The sequence below is a fragment of the Henckelia pumila genome, chromosome 4, assembly GCF_033568475.1.
Source record: "Henckelia pumila isolate YLH828 chromosome 4, ASM3356847v2, whole genome shotgun sequence".
NCBI lineage: Eukaryota > Viridiplantae > Streptophyta > Magnoliopsida > Lamiales > Gesneriaceae > Henckelia > Henckelia pumila.
In genome coordinates, this window is record NC_133123.1 from 79,805,591 (window position 1) to 79,827,045 (window position 21,455).

Genomic DNA, 21,455 nt, shown 5'->3' on the forward strand with positions numbered 1-21,455 from the left:
AATCCGATCATGTTTTGACGTAATAAAACATGATTAAGGGAGTCCCAGATGGATTAATAGAGTTCGGAAATGGATTCAGAATGCTCAATAATGGTTAGAGGGTCGTCGGGTTTGGAGGCTCCGTTGGTGAGTTCGGACGATCCGAAGGCAGGGTTCGGACGATCCGAAGAGTGGTTCGGATGCTCCGAACGTGTTGTTGACAGTCTTCATGGATGACGTCATTATGCTGATGTAAACAGTGACGTAATATAGGGTTCGGACGATCCGAAGTCCAGTTCGGATGATCCGAACATGTTCGGACGATCCGAAGTCCAGTTCGGACGGCCCGAACTCCATCTATAAATAGGAGGGCCGAGATTCAGTTTTGAGTGCACCGATCACCTCTTCTCTCTCGTTTCTTCAGTATTCCAGATTAGATCTAGGGCATTCTAGATGACCCGTTAGGAATCCGAAAGTGGCATAGCAGTCCAGGAGTTGTAGCAAAGCTGTGGCCTAGTTTTGAGGCATTCGACAGCAAAGGGCTAACGACGGACGAAGGTATAGCTTTTGCTTCCTAAAAATATTTAGGAGTATTCTTTAGCTTAGTTAAGGCTTTTAGAGAGCTATAATGATAGTAGTATCATTTGGCAGTGAAGCGCGGATTATAGGCGTGGACCTAGGGCTGATAGCACTTGCCTAGTATTTGAGGTACGAAAGTATTGTTCGAGATATCCTGACTGAGTATGCATGTATTATGTGACTGCATGATTTATATGTCATTGATTTATGCTGCATTCATTTGCATATTGAGCTATCTCGTTCGAGATGTCTGTTAGTAGGGTTTTACCCTATCCTGTTAGTGGTTGGACTTCCATCGATTTGGGTCCGGCATATCCACTGGTATTTTGGTATGGGAGCCACCTCCTGAAGTGACGGCACAACGTGCTACATACCAGGGTCCGGTCTGTCTTTGTTCTCTGATCCTTGACCTCGAGTTTATAGGGAGTTCACTTTGCATGCATGTATACTCATACTCTCGTGCTGAGCATTTTATGCTCATGCCTCGTACTCTGTGTTTCTGGACACCCTATTCCATGGGGCAGGTTTGCATTTGGATGAGGCGGGTGGATCCAAGAGAGGCTAGGCAGTGGTTGATCAGCTGGAGCTTCATTTAGGTTTTTATTCTGTTGTTTTGGGGTTTATACAGCTATTCGATTTGGTTGTATATTATTTTGGATATGTACAGATTCCTTTTCTTGGGATTGTATAATGTTATGGTTTCCGCAGTTGTATTCTGATTACTGTTTTGATTAAGTCAATTGCATGCCTAAGTTCTGTTTAGTAGGTGATCTCGGTAAGGGTCACTAAATTTATGGTATCAGAGCATGCATAATATTCTTGGGATTTAGATTCTGCATAAGGTAACCGTGAGGTACTTTTGTAGATGGCGAACTACGATGACCAGAGTAGCCATGGTAGTGGAGGTGGACGCTGGGGAGATCACGATCGTGAGCGTCGTCGGGACTGTCATCATCGTCGCCGTGATGAGGAACGTTTTAGCATGCGCCGATTCTTACAGATGGCACCGAAGCCCTTGGTTGGAGGTGAGTCTCCGGAGGATGCGGAGAACTGGTTAGACCGCATGGAGACGGCTTTTTAGACTTTCCATTGCACCGAGGAGCAGAAGATGGGGACCCTTGGCTATCTTCTGGATGGGCGAGCTCGTAGGTGGTGGAGGTTTACTTCTGCACCCTTTGTTATGGTGAGAGGAGTGGCCACCTGGGCCGAGTTCCGCACAGCTTTTCAGAAGGTGTATTTTCCTCCTGCACTCCGACAGTCGAAGGCGGGAGAGCTATTGAGTCTGTGACAGGGAGCCATGTCTATTGACGAGTATCAGCAGAAGTTCTTTGATCTGCTATCCTATTGCCCCGAGATTGCTGACAGCTCTGGGATGAAGTATAATCTGTTCCTTCAGGGCCTTAACCCCGAGATCCATGACCGTGTGGCGGTCGGCGATGACATGTCCTACGAGGGTTTGGTGAGCCGTTGTCACCAGGCAGAGGACAGCATTCGGCGGAACAGGTCTTTCTCTCAGTCGAGGCCTGCTAGTTCTTTGGGTCCCCGTGCCCAATCATTCAAGAAGTCTGGATCTACTTCTTCCTCTGGTTCTGGAGGTGTTGTTCACTTTGGGAAGAAGGACAAGTGCGACCATTGAGGGAAGAACCATCCGTCAAACAAGTGTCGTAGAGCTTCTGGAGCTTGTTTCCGATGTGGAGAGGTTGGTCATATCCGGAGGGATTGTCCACTATCTGGGGGATGCGGTTCTGATTCAGGATCAGGTTCTCAGGACACCGTTCAGCAGAGGTCGCAGGGACAGTGTGCTGGGAGTTCTCAATTGAGGCCGCGGGCTTCTGGTCAGGTGTTTGCCTTGAGGCATGATCAGGCTGTAGAGGAGAATGAGAAGGTCATCACAGGTACATTTCAACTTTATGGTATACCTGCTATCGTACTTATTGACACTGGTGCATCTCATTCCTTCATTTCTGCATGTTTTGTTAAGAGGCATAAGTTACCATGCATTGCACTAGACGTAGTAGTTTCTGTTTCTACTTCGATGGGTCAATCTGCTTTGGCCAAGCGTCTAGTGATGGGTTGCCCTTTAGAGTTCGAAGGGAACATTTTGTTGGCGAATCTCATGGTCCTTGTGATGGACGATTTCGATTGTATTCTGGGGATAGACATGCTAACTACCTACCGAGCTTCAGTGGACTGCTATCAGAGATTAGTACGCTTTCATCCGGATGGGAGTGATAGCTGGTTTTTCTATGGTAAGGGAGCGCGACCCCCGATGCCTTTGGTATCAGTTTTAAGAGTCTGTCGAGCTCTAGAGTCTGGCGGGGAAGGCTACCTTATCTATGCAGTTGATTTGTCCGCTGAGAGTATTGGGATAGAGAGTATTCCTATTGTGGATGAATTCCCAGATGTATTTCCAAATGAGATTCCGGGTTTTCCTCCTACTAGGGAAGTCGAGTTTGGCATAGAGTTAATTCCAGGTACTTCGCCTATTTCTCGAGCACCGTATTGTCTGGCTCCGTCAGAGATGCGTGAGTTGAAGAATCAGTTACAGTATCTGTTGGACAAGGGATACATTCGTCCTAGTGTATCTCCTTGGGGAGCTCCTGTTCTCTTTGTGAAGAAGTAGGACGGGTCTATGCGGTTGTGAATTGACTATCGGCAGCTGAATCAAGTTACTGTGAAGAACAAGTATCCTTTGCCTCGCATTGATGACTTGTTTGATCAGCTACAGGGTACTTCGATTTACTCCAAGATTGATTTGAGATCTGGGTATCATCAGTTGAGAGTCCGAGATCAGGACGTAGACAAGACTTCATTTCGTACTCGCTATGGGCATTATGAGTTCCTAGTGATGCCATTTGGTTTGACTAATGCACCGGCTATATTTATGGATCTGATGAACAGTGTCTTCAGGGAGTATTTAGACAAGTTTGTCATTGTCTTCAATAACGACATCTTGGTGTATTCGCGTAATGCGGAGGAGCATGTTTCTCACTTGCGAGTGGTACTGCAGACTCTTCAGGACGAGCAGTTGTACGCGAAACTAAGCAAGTGTGAGTCTGGATGGATCGAGTGGACTTTCTTGGCCATATCATATCCACGGAGGGGATTTCTGTTGATCCGAGCAAGATTGAGGTTGTGCTGAATTGGTCGCGTCCAACGACGGTTGTTGAGATCCGTAGTTTTCTGGGTCTAGCAGGATATTATCGACGCTTCATTCTGAATTTCTCTCAGATAGCTCGACCGTTGACGCAGCTTACCCGCAAGAGTGTGGATTTCGAGTGGTCCTCCGAGTGTGAGGAGAATTTCTATGAGCTTCGACGGCAATTGACTTCTGCGCCTGTGTTGGCATTACCGTCGGGATCTGGAGGGTATGTGGTATACACTGATGCTTCTCTTCAGGGGTTAGGGTGTGTCCTGACTCAGAATGGGCATGTGATTGCATACGCTTCTAGACAGCTGAAGCTTCACGAGAAAAACTATCCAGTTCATGATTTGGAATTGGCAGCCATTGTGTTCGCTTTGAATATCTGGCATCATTATCTGTATGGCGAGAAATTTGAGATCTTCACCGATCACAAGAGTTTCATGTAGTAGCCCGTAACCAAAATCAGTAATTAAGGAATTAATCATTATTACTTGGGAAGAGTTCGGAAGCTCCGAAGGTGAGTTCGGAAGCTCCGAACAGGATCGGAAGCTCGGATGCAGGATCGGAAGCTCCGATGGTATTACATCAGGCATGACGTGTGGTTGGATCGGAAGCTCCGATCACCCCTATCCGAATTCAACAAGTGATATTTTGACACGTGGCAGATCAGGATCTTCGGAAGCTCCGATGGCAGGATCGGACGTTCCGATCGAGGTTCGGACGTTCCGATCGAGGATCGGAGGCTCCGATCGTTGTCTATAAAAAGAAGGCCGAGAATTCATTTTCAATTGCCAATTCCGGATTTCCTCTCTACTCTAGTCGTATTCGAGTTGTTCTAGCCTTCCTAGGCTTGATCCGGGAGTCGTCGAGGCGTTCGATAGTTGTAGCGGAGTTGTGCCCAAGTTCTGGAGGCATCGACATCAAAGAGCTAACGACGGATGAAGGTATAGCTTTTGTTTCCTATAAATATTTAGGAGTATGCAATAGCTTAGTTAAGGCTTTTAGAGCACTTTAATGATAGTAGTATCATTTGGCAGTGTAGAGCAGACTATAGGCGTGGACCTAGAGTTGGTAGAGCTTGCACTGATTTGAGGTACGAAAGTACTGTTCGAGATATCCTGACTGAGTATGCATGTATTATGTGGCTTTATGGTTTATATGTCATCGATTTATGCTGCATTCATTTGCATACTCAGCTATCTCCTTCGAGATGTCTGTTAGTAGGGTTTTTCCCTATCCTGTTAGTGGTTGGACTTCCATCGATTTGGGTCTGGCATATCCACTTGTATTATGGTATGGGAGCCATCTCCTAAAGCGATGGCACAGCGTGCTACATACCAGGGCCCGGTCTGTCTCTGTTATCTGATCCTTGACCTCAAGTTTATAGGGAGTTCACTTTGCATGCATGTATACTCATACTCTCGTGCTGAGCGTTTTATGCTCACGTCTCGTACTCTGTGTTTTTGGACACCCTATTCCATGGGGCAGGTTTGCGATTGGATGAGGCGGGTGGTTCCAAGAGGGGCTAGGCAGTGGTTGGCCAGCTGGAGCTTTGTCTAGGTTTATTTCTGTTGTTTTGGGTTGATACAGCTTTCGATTTGGTTGTATAATTTATTTTGGATATTTATAGATTCCTTGCCTTGGAATTGTAATTTTAGTAATGTTTCCGCAGTTTATTCTGATATCTGTTTATTAAGTTAATTGCATGCCTAAGTTCTGTTTAGTAGGTGATCCAGGTAAGGGTCGCTACATTTATGGTATCAAAGCATGCATAGTATTCTTGGGATTTAGACTCTGCATAAGGTAACCATGAGGTGCTTTTGTAGATGGCGAACTACGATGACCAGAGTAGCCATGGTAGTGGAGGTGGACGCTGGGGAGATGATGATCGTGAGCGTCTTTGGGACCGTCATCATCATCGTCGTGATGAGGATCGTTTCACTGTACGGCGATTTCTGCAGATGGGTCCTAAGCCCCTTGTTGGAGGTGAGTCTCCGGAGGATGCGGAGAACTGGTTAGACCGTATGGAGATGACTTTTCAGACTTACCACTGCGCCGAGGAGCAGAAGATGGAGACCCTTGGCTATCTTCTGGATGGGCGTGCGCGCAGGTGGTGGAGGTTTACTTCTGCACCTTTTGTTGCGGCGAGAGGAGTGGCCACCTTGGCCGAGTTCCGCACAGTTTTCAGAAGCTGTATTTTTCTCCTGCACTCCGTCAATCAAAGGCAGATGAGCTACTGAGTCTGCGACAGGGAGCCATGTCTATTGATGAGTATCAGCAGAAGTTCTTTGATCTGCTATCCTATTGCCCCGAGATTGCTGACAGCTCTGGGATGAAGTATAATCTGTTCCTTCAGGGCCTTAACCCTGAGATCCATGACCGTGTGGCGGTTGGCGACGACATGTCCTACGAAGGTTTGGTCAGCCGTTGTCACCAGGCGGAGGACAGCATTCGGCGGAACAGTTCTTTCCCTCAGTCGAGGCCTGCTAGTTCTTTGGGTCCCCGTGCCCAATCTTTTAAGAAGTCTGGATCTAATTCTTCCTCTGGTTCTGGCGGTGTTGTCCGTTTCGATAAGAAGGACAAGTGTGATCACTGTGGGAAGAACCATCCATCCGACAAGTGTCGTAGAGCTTCTGGAGCTTGTTTCCATTGTGGAGAGACTGGTCATATCTGGAGGAATTGTCCACTATCTGGGGGAGGAGGTTCTGGTTCTGGTTCAGGATCTGGTTCTCAGGCTACCGTTCAGCAGAGGACGCAGGGACAGCCTGCTGGGAGTTCTCATTTGAGGCCACGAGCTTCTGGCCAGGTGTTTGCCCTGAGACATGATCAGGCAGTGGAGGAGAATGAGAAAGTCATCGCAGGTACATTTCAGCTTTATGGTATACCTGCTCTTGTACTTATTGACACTGGTGCATCTCATTCCTTCATTTCTGCACGTTTTGTTAAGAGGCATAAGTTACCATGCATTGCACTAGACGTAGTGATGTCTGTTTCTACTCCGACGGGCCAATCTGCTTTGGCTAAGCGTCTAGTGATGGGTTGCCCTTTAGAGTTCGAAGGGAACATTCTGTTAGCGAATCTCATGGTCCTGGCGATGGACGACTTTGATTGCATTCTGGGAATAGATATGTTGACTACCTATCAAGCTTCAGTGGACTGCTATCAGAGATTAGTACGCTTTCATCCGGAGGAGAGTGAGAGCTGGTTTTTCTATGGAGAGGGAGCGCAACCCCCGATGCCTTTGGTATCAGCTTTGAGAGCCTGTCGAGCTCTAGAGTCTGGCGGGGAAGGCTACCTTATCTATGCAGTTGATTTGTCCGCTGAGGAGCATTGGGATAGAGAGTATTCCTGTTGTAGATGAATTCCCAGATGTTTTTCCTGATGAGATTTTGGGTTTTCCTCCTGCTAGGGAAGTCGAGTTTGGCATAGAGTTGATGCCGGGTACTTCACCTATTTCTCAAGCACCGTATCGTCTGGCTCCGTCAGAGATGCGTGAATTGAAGAATCAGCTACAGGATCTTTTGGACAAGGGGTACATTCGTCCTAGTGTATGTCCTTGGTGAGCTCCTGTTCTTTTTGTAAAGAAGAAGGATGGGTCGATGCGGCTGTGCATTGACTATCGGCAGCTGAATCGAGTCACTGTGAAGAACAAGTATCCGTTGCCTCGTATTGATGACTTCTTTGATCAGCTGCAGGGCACGTCAGTTTACTCCAAGATTGACTTGAGATCTGTTTATCATCAGTTGAGAGTCCGTGATCAGGACGTAGCCAAGACTGCATTCCGTACTCGCTATGGGCATTACAAGTTCCTAGTGATGCCATTTGGTTTGACTAATGCGTCGGCTATATTCATGGATCTGATGAACCGTGTCTTCATGGAGTATTTGGACAAGTTTGTCATGGTCTTCATTGACGACATCTTGGTGTATTCGCGTAATATGGAAGAGCACGTTTCTCACTTGTGTTTGGTACTGCAGACTCTTCGGGATGAGCAGTTGTACGCCAAGCTAAGCAAGTATGAGTTCTGGATGGATCGAGTGGTCTTTCTTGGCCATATCATATCCAGGGAGGGGATTTCTGTTGATCCAAACAAGATTGAAGCGGTACTTAATTGGTCGCATCCGACGACAGTTGCTGAGATCCGTAGTTTACTGGGTCTAGCAGGGTATTATCGTCGCTTCATTCTGAACTTCTCTCAACTAGCTCGACCTTTGACGCAGCTTACCCGCAAGGGTGTTGATTTCGAGTGGTCCTCCGAGTGTGAGGAGAATTTTTGTGAGCTTCGACGGCGGTTGACTTCTGCGCCGGTGTTGGCATTACCGTCAGGATCTGGAGGGTATGTGGTGTACACTGATGCTTCTCTTCAGGGGTTAGGTTGTGTCCTGACTCAGAATGGGCATGTGATCGCATACGCTTCTAGACAGTTGAAGCTTCACGAGGACAACTACCCAGTCCATGATTTGGAGTTAGCAGTCATTGTGTTTGCTTTGAAGATCTGGCGTCATTATCTGTATGGCGAGAAATTTGAGATCTTCACCGACCATAAGAGTCTCAAGTATTTGTTCACTCAGGCGGAGTTGAACATGAGGCAGAGACGTTGGATGGACTTGCTTAAGGATTATGATTGCGAGATTAAGTACCATCCGGGAGCTGCTAATCTCACCGCTGACGCTTTGAGTCGCAAGGTGCGACTATCCGTACTTCAGATTTTTCGATGTCTAGTGCGATCAGTGACTGTTGTACTTCAGGATATACCTTCAAGCATAAGAAAGGTATGCAGAGTATCCAGATGTTTGCGATATTATCTGAGCCAGCTTTGTATTCGCAGATTCGAGATGCTCAGATGTCTGATTCAAAGACCCAGTGATGCGATCATGGATGGCTCGCATACTGATCAAGTGACTAAGGATCCATTGGAGATACCATGAGGACCGGTTACGAGAGGCCGAGCTCAGAAGTTTAAGGAAGCACTTCAATCTTTGTTGTTGAAGACACAAGAGGGCGTTGGAATTCTTGATATTCAATTTGGAGGAAGTTATAATCTTATTGAGGTCAAAAGAGGTCAAGAAAGTGAAGAAATGAAAGACCCTGCTCGAAGCCAAGGCGCGCCCGCGCTTACGGATGCCAAATTGACGATGTTTTGCGAGCTCTCGGCGCGCCCACGCTACCTTATCGCGCGCCCGCGCCATTGTCTGCGCAACTTCGGCGCGCCCGCGCCATGTCCTTTTACATGCACCAAAAGTGTTCGTGTGTGTGTTCGGGATTTTTAATATTTAGGATTTAATTTGTTTATTTTAGGTCTTTTATTCCTACTAGGAAACTTTAGGAGATATCTTTGATATCTTTTTGATTTATTTTGCGTTATCTTTCAATATTTTGGGTTGTAATATAAATACTACAACATTCATTATTTTAATAATAACTAAGATTTTCAGATTATTGATTATTCAATACAAAATTCTCTTTAGAATTTTATCAAAGCTTTTGCTTTACCCAAAATCAAACTTATCAAAGTTTCATAGCTTTGTGGCGTTTGTCAATCGATTTTCAATTGGGTTGTCAAAGACAGGTTCCTTTGAAGGTCTAATTGAATCTTTGATTATTTTCTATCGTGAATTCTCTGTTGCTAGTTACAGGTTCAACTAGAGGTGGAGATTCCAAAATCTGTTACTTGTTTCAAAGTCGGGACAACATTATTGAATTCTTTTGTTATCGAATTGAGGTGCGATTCGTTGAAATCGTGTTGTCTTTCATACTTAAGATTCATATAATTTGGTATCAGAGCAAAGGTTTGAAACAAGTAAGTTTTCACATCTTTGTGACTATCTGTTCTTCGTGTTCTTCGCGTTCTTCGTCCTTCTTCAAGTTATCTCGAAAAATTCAAAAAAATAAAAAATAAAAAATAAAAATAAAAAAAATTAGAGACCGAAAAAGCTTCAAAAAAAAAATAAAAATAATAGAAGAAGCAAGATAACTTGTGGACAATTTTCGTTCTTGTTCATCTTTGGATGCAAGTCAAAATTCGAGCATCCCTAAATTTCTTCTTCTTGTTTTTGTCAATCTTCGAGAGTCGATCTTCAAGCGTCTAAAAGTTGTGAACTTGAGAGTTTGATTCACTTTTACACAAAGCAAAAGCCTACATAAATTGAGTGGAAAGAAAAATAGTGTTGGAGTGATTCGTTTGGAGTGATCTGTGAGAACTTGTGTGAGGAATTTTACTACTAACCTTTTTCTTACAGGTACCATGAATCCTAATAAAGATTCTAGTGAAAGTGTGAACCAAGAAATTTCCAAGGTTCAAATGGATGCGTTGATGGGTCAATTTACTAGGGTGATGAGGTCGGAGTTGGAACCTCTTCATGAGCGGATGAGTAGATTGGAGGAAAGTAGTGGTAGTGGAAAAAAAAATAAAGGTAGGAAGGGAAATAATTTTGAAGGAGATGAGGAGAGTTTTGATGAGAATTGGGATGGAGGGAGAAGAGTACATGAGGTTAGACATAGGCGAGAAGCGGTACGAGGAAAACATACGGAGTGCAGTAAGGAGGATGGAAATATTAGTAGTATTAAGATGAAAATTCCAGCGTTTCATGGGAAGTCTGACCCCGAGGCATATTTGGAATGGGAGAAGCATGTGGAGTTTGTGTTTGATTTTCATCACTATTCTGACCTTAAGAAAGTGAGGTTGGCAGTGGTTGAGTTTGTAGACTATGCGTTAATCTGGTGTGATCAACTAGTGACCACTAGAAGAAGGTGTAAAGAGCCGCCTATTGAGACGTGGGAGGAGATGAAGCATGTTATGAAAAAGCGTTTTGTGCCTAACTATTATTATCGTGACATGTAAAGGCGATTACAAACTCTGAAGCAAGGTCCAAGAAGCGTGGAGGATTACTACAAGGAGTTGGAAACCACGATGATCCGGGCCAACATTGAGGAGGATAATGAAGCTACAATGGCCAGATTTTTGTGCGGTTTGAATAGAGAAATCCAAGATCAAGTGGAGCTTCGCCACTGTTTTGATTTGGATGAGATGGTGCAGACAGCCATGAAGGTGGAGCAGCAACTCAAGAGGAGAGGAGCTGGTCGACTTCCTACCGGTGGAGGATCGTCAACTCCTTGGCGTCCAAGCGTTGCAAAATGGGAGGACAACAAGTGTTGGAACACGATCGTTCTCCGGATCGAAAAAGAAAGTGATACCCAGTGCAGCGGAAGTTTTAAAATTTTATATGGAACGATTCCATATGGGTATCAAATTCCTACGATTAAAATTGATAACATAAAATTTAAACAATGTAAATTTTACCTTAAATTCTCGAAACGAGATTATGGACACCAACAGATTAAACTGCTCTTGTTGTATATCCCAGGAACTGATGAACGAATGTTTATTCAATCAGGTCCATGAACAGAAGTTTAATCCCTCTGATAGACTGCACTAGAAAGTCTATCAGAAGTTTTTACGAAGAGAAATAACAGATTTGATCTGTTAAATCAGACTGCAAATTCAGAAATTTGCAGACTGAATTTTCGAACACAGTAGGGGAGAGGGGCGGCCGAAAACCCTAAGAGAGGAGGCTCTAGGTTTTCAAAAATTATGCCTTGTGTTTTGTAATTTCTGCACTGCAATAACTTATTTATAATGTGGGCTGCTAACAGCTTAGGGCTCATTAGTCATAAGTTCAAGCCTGACAAGAAAAGCCTACATGTTCAGAAATTAATATAAAATTCATCGTGACTCAAATTGATAAACCAATTTCACCAATATGCACAGAAACCATTTCTGCATCTTTTAAAGTCAAGATAAATTTTCTGAATCCAAATTCAGTGATTTCCAAAAATGTCCATCACTATGTCATTTTAGGAAATCTTACTCCCTCTATTCTTAAATAAGAAGTCCTACTTCTTTATCCACTAAATTTAACTCTTTAAATTTAATTATCTCAACGGGGATTAGAAATCCATTACTTGTGTGACCCTCAATGGTTCAGGGATACAGCTAGCCGTGGGCTCACAACTCCTTGTGACTCGGAACAACAATTTCCGACTTACCCAACGAATCATGGTAAGAGCGTCTAGCAACATCGCCTCATGATTCCCTAGGTATCACTGATAGTGCCTGCAAGAACCAATAGATTTTGGTTAGCGTATAGTACGGTCCCTTCATCCATATATCCCGATCGAATCAACAACCATTGGTAAATCGAGAGTCATTCGAGATTCGATAACTATGAAATTCATCTTGAAGATCAAATAGTGACATCGCATGTGCTACTAGGAAACCAAGTAACCTAAAACACACATCATGCACTCTGGCCAGAGATTCGTCACACTAATATCTCCTCAGATTGCATAGGATATCCACACTCGCAAGTGTGCGGTGAATCCTTGACAACAAAGCATCGACTCCTATATGTGTCGTAACTGTACCCAATCCCGACACCTGATGACCCTAATAGATTCGGTAATTGAGTCAAAGCACAGTACTAGCATATAGAGTCTCAATGATGTTTCAAGTAATAAGACTAATGGTGTACAACCAAAACCGCGGACTATATCCACTCGATAAGTGATAACCACTTGGAAAGTTCGAATAGGGTAGTTCGATCATTCATCATATGAATATCCATTTGCATGCTTCGAACATCTCTATATTCCATACCAATGAAACGTGGTACTCGGCATCGCAAATGCTAGTCTCAATCTCGAGCGATCCTTATCCTTATTTGTGGACGGCTCAATTGACTAGGAACTGTTTAGAATATACAGTGACTATAAGATGTGTTTCATAATAGTGATCTCTCTTTATTCACTATCTCATCTTACTTACACTATAGTATATTCAAGGTCTTTATCAAAACATCAATAGTATATCACAATATAACAAATTGAAGAAAGACAAAGAAAATGCCATTAATGAATGTAAATTATATTAAACAAATATTGTTTATACATAGAGTCACAAAAGCCCTTAGCCACAAGTTGGCTAACCGGGCACCCACTCTTTCAATCTCCCACTTGCCCTAAAGCCAACTAGTCACACTACGCAATCCCATTGCTTCGCGATGTTTGTCAAACAATGGTCCTGGCAAGGGCTTAGTAAGTGGATCAGCGATATTGTCTGTAGAGGCCACTCTCTTGACAGTGATGTCTCCTCTTTCCACAATCTCCCGGATGATATGGTATTTCCTCAGTACGTGTTTGGATCTTTGATGAGACCTTGGTTCTTTTGCCTGAGCAATGGCACCAATGTTGTCGCAGTATACCGGAACTAGACCAACAGCTTCAGGAATTACGCCCAACTCTTGGACGAAATTCCTCATCCAAACGGCCTCTTTAGCAGCAGCTGATGCTGCAATGTATTCTGCCTCAGTGGTGGAATCCGCTGTGGTGTCTTGCTTGAAACTCTTCCAAGAGACAGCACCGCCATTGAGCATGAATACAAATCCAGAGGTTGACTTCGAGTCATCCACGTCTCTTTGGAAGCTAGAGTCGGTATAGCCTTCCAATTTCAATTCTTTTCCTCCATAAACCATGAATATATTCTTAGTCCTTCTCAAGTACTTAAGAATATCCTTCACGGCTTTCCAATGCATTTGACCGGGGTTGGCCTGATATCTGCTCGTGACACTCAGAGCAAAGGCTACATCCGGTCTGGTAGATATCATCCCATACATAATACTACCTATGGCTGACGCATATGGTATGTGTGTCATTTTCTCTATCTCTTCGTTAGTCTTGGGACACATAGACTTGGATAGAGAAAATCCATGACACATAGGTAGATGTCCTCTCTTGGACTCATCCATAGAAAACCTTTTCAATATGGTGTCGATGTAGGTTGCTTGAGTGAGTCCTATAATTCTCTTAGATCTATCTCTATAGATCTGTATCCCTAGAATATAGGATGCCTCACCCAAATCCTTCATCGAGAATGTACCTGATAACCATATCTTTGTTGACTGCAACATCCCTACATCATTCCCAATGAGTAGGATGTCATCAACATAAAGCACTAAGAACGTCACCGCATCCTTAACTACTTTCTTGTACACGCACGGTTCCTCCGGGTTTTTTGATGAAACCAAAGTCCTTTATTGTTTCATCAAATTTCTGGTTCCAACTTCTTGATGCTTGTTTGAGACCATAAATTGATCTCTGAAGATTGCATACCTTATGCTCGCTTACCATGGATGTGAATCCTTCGGGCTGCATCATATAGATTTCTTCCTTAATGTTTCCATTAAGAAATGCAGTCTTCACATCCATTTGTCATATCTCATAGTCAAAACATGCTGCTATGGCAATAAAGATTCTTATGGACTTGAACATTGCGACTGGTGAAAAGGTTTCATCATAGTCAACTCCTTGTCTTTGAGTATAACCTTTTGCTACCAATCGTGTCTTGTAGGTAAGTACCTTACCATCAGGCCCAAGTTTTCTCTTGTAGATCCATTTACACCCTACTGGAACAATTCCATCAGGAGGATCTACTAAAGACCAAACTTGGTTTGTATGCATCGAGTCTATTTCCGACTGCATAGCTTCAAGCCATAAATTAGAATTCGCATCAGAAATTGCTTCCTTGAAGTTTCTTGGATCACATCCAATGTCGGGTTCACTTTGATCCCCTTCAAGAAGAAGACCATATCTAATAGGAGGCCTAGAAGTCCTCTCGGATCTTCTAGTAATAGGCGTGTCTTGTGATGATTTTTGAGGTATAGGATCGTTATTTTGTATCTCGGGTTCTTCTCGAATTTCTTCGAGTTCCATCATCTTGCCTTTCTTATCCAATAAGAACTCATTCTCCAAGAAGGTGGCATTCCTTGAAACAAACACTTTTATTTCAGTAGGATGATAGAAATAATATTCGATTGAATTCTTTGGATACCCTACAAAATAACATTAGGTGGATCGACTATCCAACTTATCTCCTACTGTCTGCTTCACGTAAGCAGGACATCCCCAAATCCTCAAGTACGAATACTTAGGAGCTTTGCCATTCCATAACTCGTATGGTGTTTTGTCCATTGCTTTAGTGTGGACGTTGTTCAAAAACAATACCGCCGTTTCAAGAGCATAGCCCCAAAACGAAGGTGGGAGCTCAGTGAAGCTCATCATAGATCAAACCATGTCCAACAAGGTTCGATTGCGATGCTCCGAAACACCATTCAGCTGAGGTGTCATAGGAGGAGTCCACTGAGAGAGAATCCCATTCTCTTTTAGATAATCCAAGAACTCGGTACTTAAGTATTCTCTACCTCGATCTGATCGAAGTGCTTTAATACTCTTACCTAGTTTGTTTTCTACTTCAGCCTTGAATTCTTTGAACTTTTCAAATGATTCAGACTTATATTTCATCAAATATAAGTACCCATACCTAGAATAATCATCAGTAAAGGTAATGAAGTAGGTGTGACCAAATTTTGTACCAATACTAAATGGTCCGCAAACATCTGTATGGATCAAATCCAATAGATTTTGACTACGCTCAGGTTTTCCTTTGAAAGGAGATTTAGTCATTTTTCCTTTCAGGCAGGACTCACAAGTAGGTAGAGAGTTAATATCAGACATATCAAACATGCCCTCTCCCACTAGCTTGTCCATCCTCCTTGAGGAAACATGACCTAGCCTAGCATGCCAAAGGTTTGCCGGGTTTTGATTATCAATTTTCCTTTTATTTTTTGTTATCGGTTTATCAACATAATTAATTGGAACGTCTTTTAATTTTAAGTTATATAGATCGTTTTCAAGTTGTCCACATCCAATTAAACATTTATTCTTGTAAATATTGCAAATCTCATTCACAAAATTACAAGAAAAACCATTTCTATCAAGCATAGAAACAAAAATAATGTTTTTAATCGAATCTTGCACAAATAAAACGTCTCTCAAAAATAACTTAAAATCGTTCTGCTAAACTAAATAAATGTCTCCTATAGCTTGGGCTTCAACTCTAGAACCATTTCCGAGTCTTAGCTGGGTCTCACCCTTCCTAAGCTTATTACTTCTTGTCATCATTTGCAACTCATTGTAAATGTGAGATCTACATCTGGTATCCAATACCCAAGAAGTAGTATTAAGTAAAACATTTATTTCAATGTAAAACATACCCTTTGCAGTTACGTTTCCAATGACCGGATTTCTTGCAGTGATGGCAAACTTGTTTAGACTTGTCCAATTTTGCATGTAACATTTGGCCTTGAGATCATGGTCCAACCATTTCTCTAGTTTGGCCAACCTTTCGGCAGTTACATCAGCCGGGGCTGTTTTCGGAGAAGCCTTTTCTAACACTTAAAAAATCTTTTTCGAACTCTGGACAATCTTAACTTATTGAACCATTCCGTATAGTTGCGCCAGAAAGTTTGTTTTGTTCGAGAATTGAAACATGTGGATTACGAATATTCATCATAATTATATTCTGAGATGAAATAGACAATAATCGATGATTGTTTAATTAATTTACTAAGACATAAAATATGGCGAATTTTAATTTTATGAATTACACTCCCACTATTTTAACGATTTCACTACCCTCTAGTGAAAACGGGAAACTCCTTTCCTTAGTGGGAACATGGAGTCCAATTGACAAATCATAGTCCCGAATAATATCAGCCAACCATAATTTTCAAAAGGTAGAGCCCAATTACTTCCAAAGTAACCCCCATGTTTTTATCTCATGTCCAATAAGGGCCCAATAATATGACGCCGTTTATTGTGACATGTCAAGATAACCCATCAATATTAAGTTGTGATGGACGGTCGCCATGTGAATCTCCCAATAATATGAACCAATCCCATGGGAGTTCCACCCAACTTACAACATGTGTCGATCCAATGTACAGCTTTCCGACGAACGGGCCCCCCCAATAATATGAGCCGGACCGTATCCGCGGGTAGCATCTCATACATTGATCATTGATGGAAGGTTGGAACATTTAAACAATATTTAAATGCCGTTTTGTTTATCTTGATATCAATTTTAAATCATATTTAAAATGAGGGATTTTAATTTCGAAAATTTGTCTCATCATTTAAAATTTGTATGCTTGCGGGATTCATATAATTTAGTCTAAACATGCATACAACAATAATATCATATATTATTTTAGGATGATCGATTCCATTACTAATCGACCCGTGGTTACCAATCACGAGTCTAAGTTCAATCCTAGGTAATATGCAAGTATGCAATACAATCCTATTACATTGAGCTTCCAATTTACATTTCTTTGGTCTTTATTGTCTGCTGGGCCCACCTTTGTCTTCAAATCTTCATCTCCCACTAAGTCTAAAATTTACAATAAATTTCGATGACAAGCAGGGGATATATATTTAAGGGGTGGGAACGGGCCATAAACCAGGCCCACTTTTATTACATATGACAATTCATATTGGGCCATAAACCAGGCCCATTAATAAATCCAAAAACAATAATTAAAACCAAATGTAAACAACCTAACATACACCTATAATATTGGTCATGGCAATCGATCATCCTTATCCAATAATATTTAATTCAAAAATTAATTTATTGGATATCATGCAATGGAAATAAATATAAATAGATAAAATCATATTTCATACATAAAATCTTATTTTATATATAAAATCATATTTTATTTAGTTTATCCATAAAATCATATTTTACATATAAAATCCAATTTTATACATAAAATCATATTTTATTATCAATTGTACCAAAATTATTAATTTTATAAAATCTAATTTAATGGATAAAATTTATAAATTTTCCAAAAATTCAAATTTATCCAAAAAATCAATTTTTAAAATTTTGAACTCAAACAATTTGATCCGATGCCTCGTGGACCAATCAAAAACAATTTTCAATTGGACCAAAAACTGAATTTCAATAATTTCAAAAAATCAAAAAATTAAATTTTAAAATTTCCGGACTGCCCGGGACAATCCCGGGCAGCCCGGCCTCCACGTGGGACAGGGCTGCCCACGTGGAGGTGGGCAGCCAATCGCTGCCCTGGGCAGCGCCATGCGCTGCCCTTGATCGCTGCCCGATTGCCCGGGAATTTAATTTAAAATTTTCATTTTACTTTTCTGAAAAATCGAGGCCGGTACAATCGAATAAATTTTAATCGTAAAATCCGAGAACAACCTGGCTCTGATACCACTGTTGGAACACGGTCGTTCTCCGGATCGAAAAAGAAAGTGATACCCGATGCAGCGAAAGTTTTAAAATTTTATATGGAACGATTCCATATGGGTATCAAATTCCTACGATTAAAATTGATAACATAAAATTTAAACAATGTAAATTTTACTTTAAAATCTCGAAACGAGATTATGGACACCAACAGATTAAATTGCTCTTGTTGTATATCCCAGGAACTGATGAATGAACGTTTCTTCAATCAGGTCCACGAACAGAAGTTTAATCCCTCTTATAGACTACACTAGAAAGTCTATCAGAAGTTTCTACGAAGAGAAATAACAGATTTGATCTGTTAAATCAGACTGCAAATTCAGAAATTTGCAGACTGAATTTTCGAACACAGTAGGGGAGAGGGGCGGCCGAAAACCCTAAGAGAGGAGGCTCTAGGTTTTCGAAAATTATGCCTTGTGTTTTGTAATTTCTGCACTTCAATAACTTATTTATAATGTGGGCTGCTAACAGCTTAGGGCCCATTAGTCATAAGTTCAAGCCTGACAAGCAAAGCCCGCATGTTCAGAAATTAATATAAAATTCATCGTGACTCAAATTGATAAACCAATTTCACCAATGTGCACAGAAACCATTTTTGCATCTTTTAAAGTCAAGATAAATTTTCTGAATCCAAATTCAGTGATTTCCAAAAATGTCCATCACTATGTCATTTTAGGAAATCTTACTCCCTCTATTCTTAAATAAGAAGTCCTAATTCTTTATCCACTAAATTTAACTCTTTAAATTTAATTATCTCAACGGGGATTAGAAATTCATTACTTGTGTGACCCTCAATGGTTCAGGGATACAGCTAGCCGTGGGCTCACAACTTCTTGTGACTCGGAACAACAATTTCGGACTTACCCAACGAATCATGGTAAGAGCGCCTAGCAACATCGCCCCATGATTCCCTAGGTATCACTGATAGTGCCTGCAAGAACCAATAGATTTTGGTTAGCGTACAGTACAGTCCCTTCATCCATATATCCCGATCGAATCAACAACCATTGGTAAATCGAGAGTCGTTCTTGATTCGATAACTATGCAATTCATCTTGAAGATCAAATAGTGACATCGCATGTGCTACTAGGAAACCAAGTAACCTAAAACACATCATGTACTCCGGCCAGAGATTTGTCACACTAATATCTTCTCAGATTGCATAGGATATCCACACTCGCAAGTGTGCGGTGAATCCTTGACAACAAAGCATCGACTCCTATATGTGTCGTAACTGTACCCAATCCCGACACCTGATGACCCTAATAGAGTCGGTAAACGAGTCAAAGCACAGTACTAGCATATAGAGTGTGGGGACCCGGGTTGCTAATCTTATCTTAGGGCAATTTATTGTAATTAACAATTAAACAAGTACTTAAAAGAATTAAAGAAACAAGAGCTAAAAAAAAAAATTTGTTTTAAAAGGCAGGGTCTCGCTCGATCGGGGAATATGCTATCAAAAATCTGCTGCCAAAGAATGGATAAACAAGTCATAATCTTTTATACATGCTACAAAATCAAATACATGCTATCTTATAACATCTTACAAGCTTCTAAATATAATAAACATAAACTAGCATGTATTCAAGCCATAATATACAAAGTTCTTGTATCACTTCTAGCATGGTTCAACAACATAAAGTACAAGTCGTGCTACTTAAGCCCGTGTCCTCACTTGCTATGCCTCTATCTCGAGCTATCCTTGTCTTTTCTGACTAGCTCCTGCCCCACCTATTGCCATGCACACATACAAAATAAAGCAATAGCCGGATAACTCCGGTGAGAATAAAATCCCAGTATAAACAACTTTAAACGCGAGATAATAAACGTGAATGCAATGCAAATGGCAAAAGGAAGGCTATCAAGCTGATATCAATAAAACTTAGTTCTTTGGGATCCCGAGGAATAAAATAACTATCAAACCACCGATACTCCCATTCGAGGCGGCATCAAGTATTTTAGTCCTCTGACTTTGGTACAACTATAGTGAGTCTTCTGGCTCTGAACATAAATCCATATTCTGTGCCATGAGTCAAGCTGACTCTAGAAATAAATTTACAGTCCATGCCACTCACTACAGCTCTCCAAACGTCATCTGCACTCTAGGCGATGGCTGCCCTCTGTGCTATTCAGGTTGGAGTTCAAGATGAATGCAACATAAGCTGTATGCATTAAAAGCTATAAAACACATCTTGAACAACTAAGCATATAAGCAAACAAAGCAATACAAACAAATAATCACATAAGAAATATAAAGAAACAAGTATGTGATTGACATGGGAATACTTGAAATGAAAGCTATTTCAAGCGTTCTATCCCATCTGGATTTGCTGTCATTTATACCTTTCGATGTCGTGTCTGACAGTACTTCAAGTCTGAAAACATCATAGTAAAACCATCTATCAAAATCTGTTCCAAAGCATAACAAAATTTCAACTAAAGAACTTCAAACCTTCTAAATCGTTCTCGATTCGAATCGACAATCTCGAGTTCGGAACACTTTGATCAAATCTGAAAAATAGCAGATACAATCTAACCATATCAAATTCCAACTCTAATCATGCTTTGTTCAACCAATAAGAGAAAAAATCTTGACAATTTGCAAATCGACGGTATAACGGCTAAAACTGGCAATCCAAACAATATCCAAATCAATCCAACAATCCAGATAACTTATAATCTCTAACATATCATCTCATTACCATAAAAATCAGTATCAATCAAACATGGTAGTGTTCGAATTATTCTTCCCAAATTCATATAAAATCCGAACGACAGTCTTTTTCCGAACCGTCTGTGAATACACGATCGGTACAGCTGATATACGCATATATGATAAAATCATAATTTTCCATCTTTCACATAAAAATAAAATCTGAGATATGTGAATAAAACATGTACCAAATCGAAGGTCTCGGAGCTGTGATCGCAGATATATATTTATCTGGAATTTCTGACAACCGGAGCGCGAGTTATCGAAGCTTGAACGGACAAAAATGGCTTGGAAAAGGGTTCAGCCGAGTTCTCTGTTTTTCCTTCTCCAAAATATGATATATCACGTGTGTTCAAAATAATTCAAGTGGAGAATGAGATATATATAGCATATTTGCAGTTTAGTCCCTGAACTTTTGACTATTTGCAATTCAGTCCCCGGAAAAGCGATTTAATTCAATTTCAATCCTTCCAATTTAAGAATTATTAGAATTTAATTCTAAACTCTAAATATTCCCAAATTAAATATTCTCGGATTAAAATTAAATAATCCCGGGCCTTACATTTCTCCCCCACTAAGACATGAGTTCGTCCTCGAAATCACAAGCAAGCTGTATAGACAATCTGTATACACATAAGATAATGAAATAACGGAAAACAGAATAAGAACTCACATCAATGAAACAACTCTGGAAATCTCTGTCTCATGTCTGACTCAGTCTCCCAAGTCGCTTCTTCGATGCCATGTCGACTCCACTGAACTTTGACTAGCTGAATTATTTTGTTTCTGAGCTGTTTGTCTTTGCGATCAAGAATCTGAATAGGCTGCTCAAAATAACTAAGAGTCTCGTCAAGTTCAGCTTCATC

The 21,455-nt window shown here is 41.3% G+C and overlaps 1 long non-coding RNA gene across 1 annotated transcript; it reads right to left on the bottom strand.

Annotated features, from left to right (window-relative positions):
• Positions 1-20,145: 20,145 nt before the first annotated feature.
• On the bottom strand, positions 20,146-20,912 carry LOC140894362 (uncharacterized). Its single transcript, XR_012153796.1, has 3 exons — positions 20,778-20,912; positions 20,329-20,387; positions 20,146-20,251 (listed from the first exon to the last, which is right to left on the bottom strand). It is a non-coding gene; the product is annotated as an uncharacterized lncRNA (long non-coding RNA).
• Between the last annotated feature and the right edge of the window lie 543 nt (positions 20,913-21,455).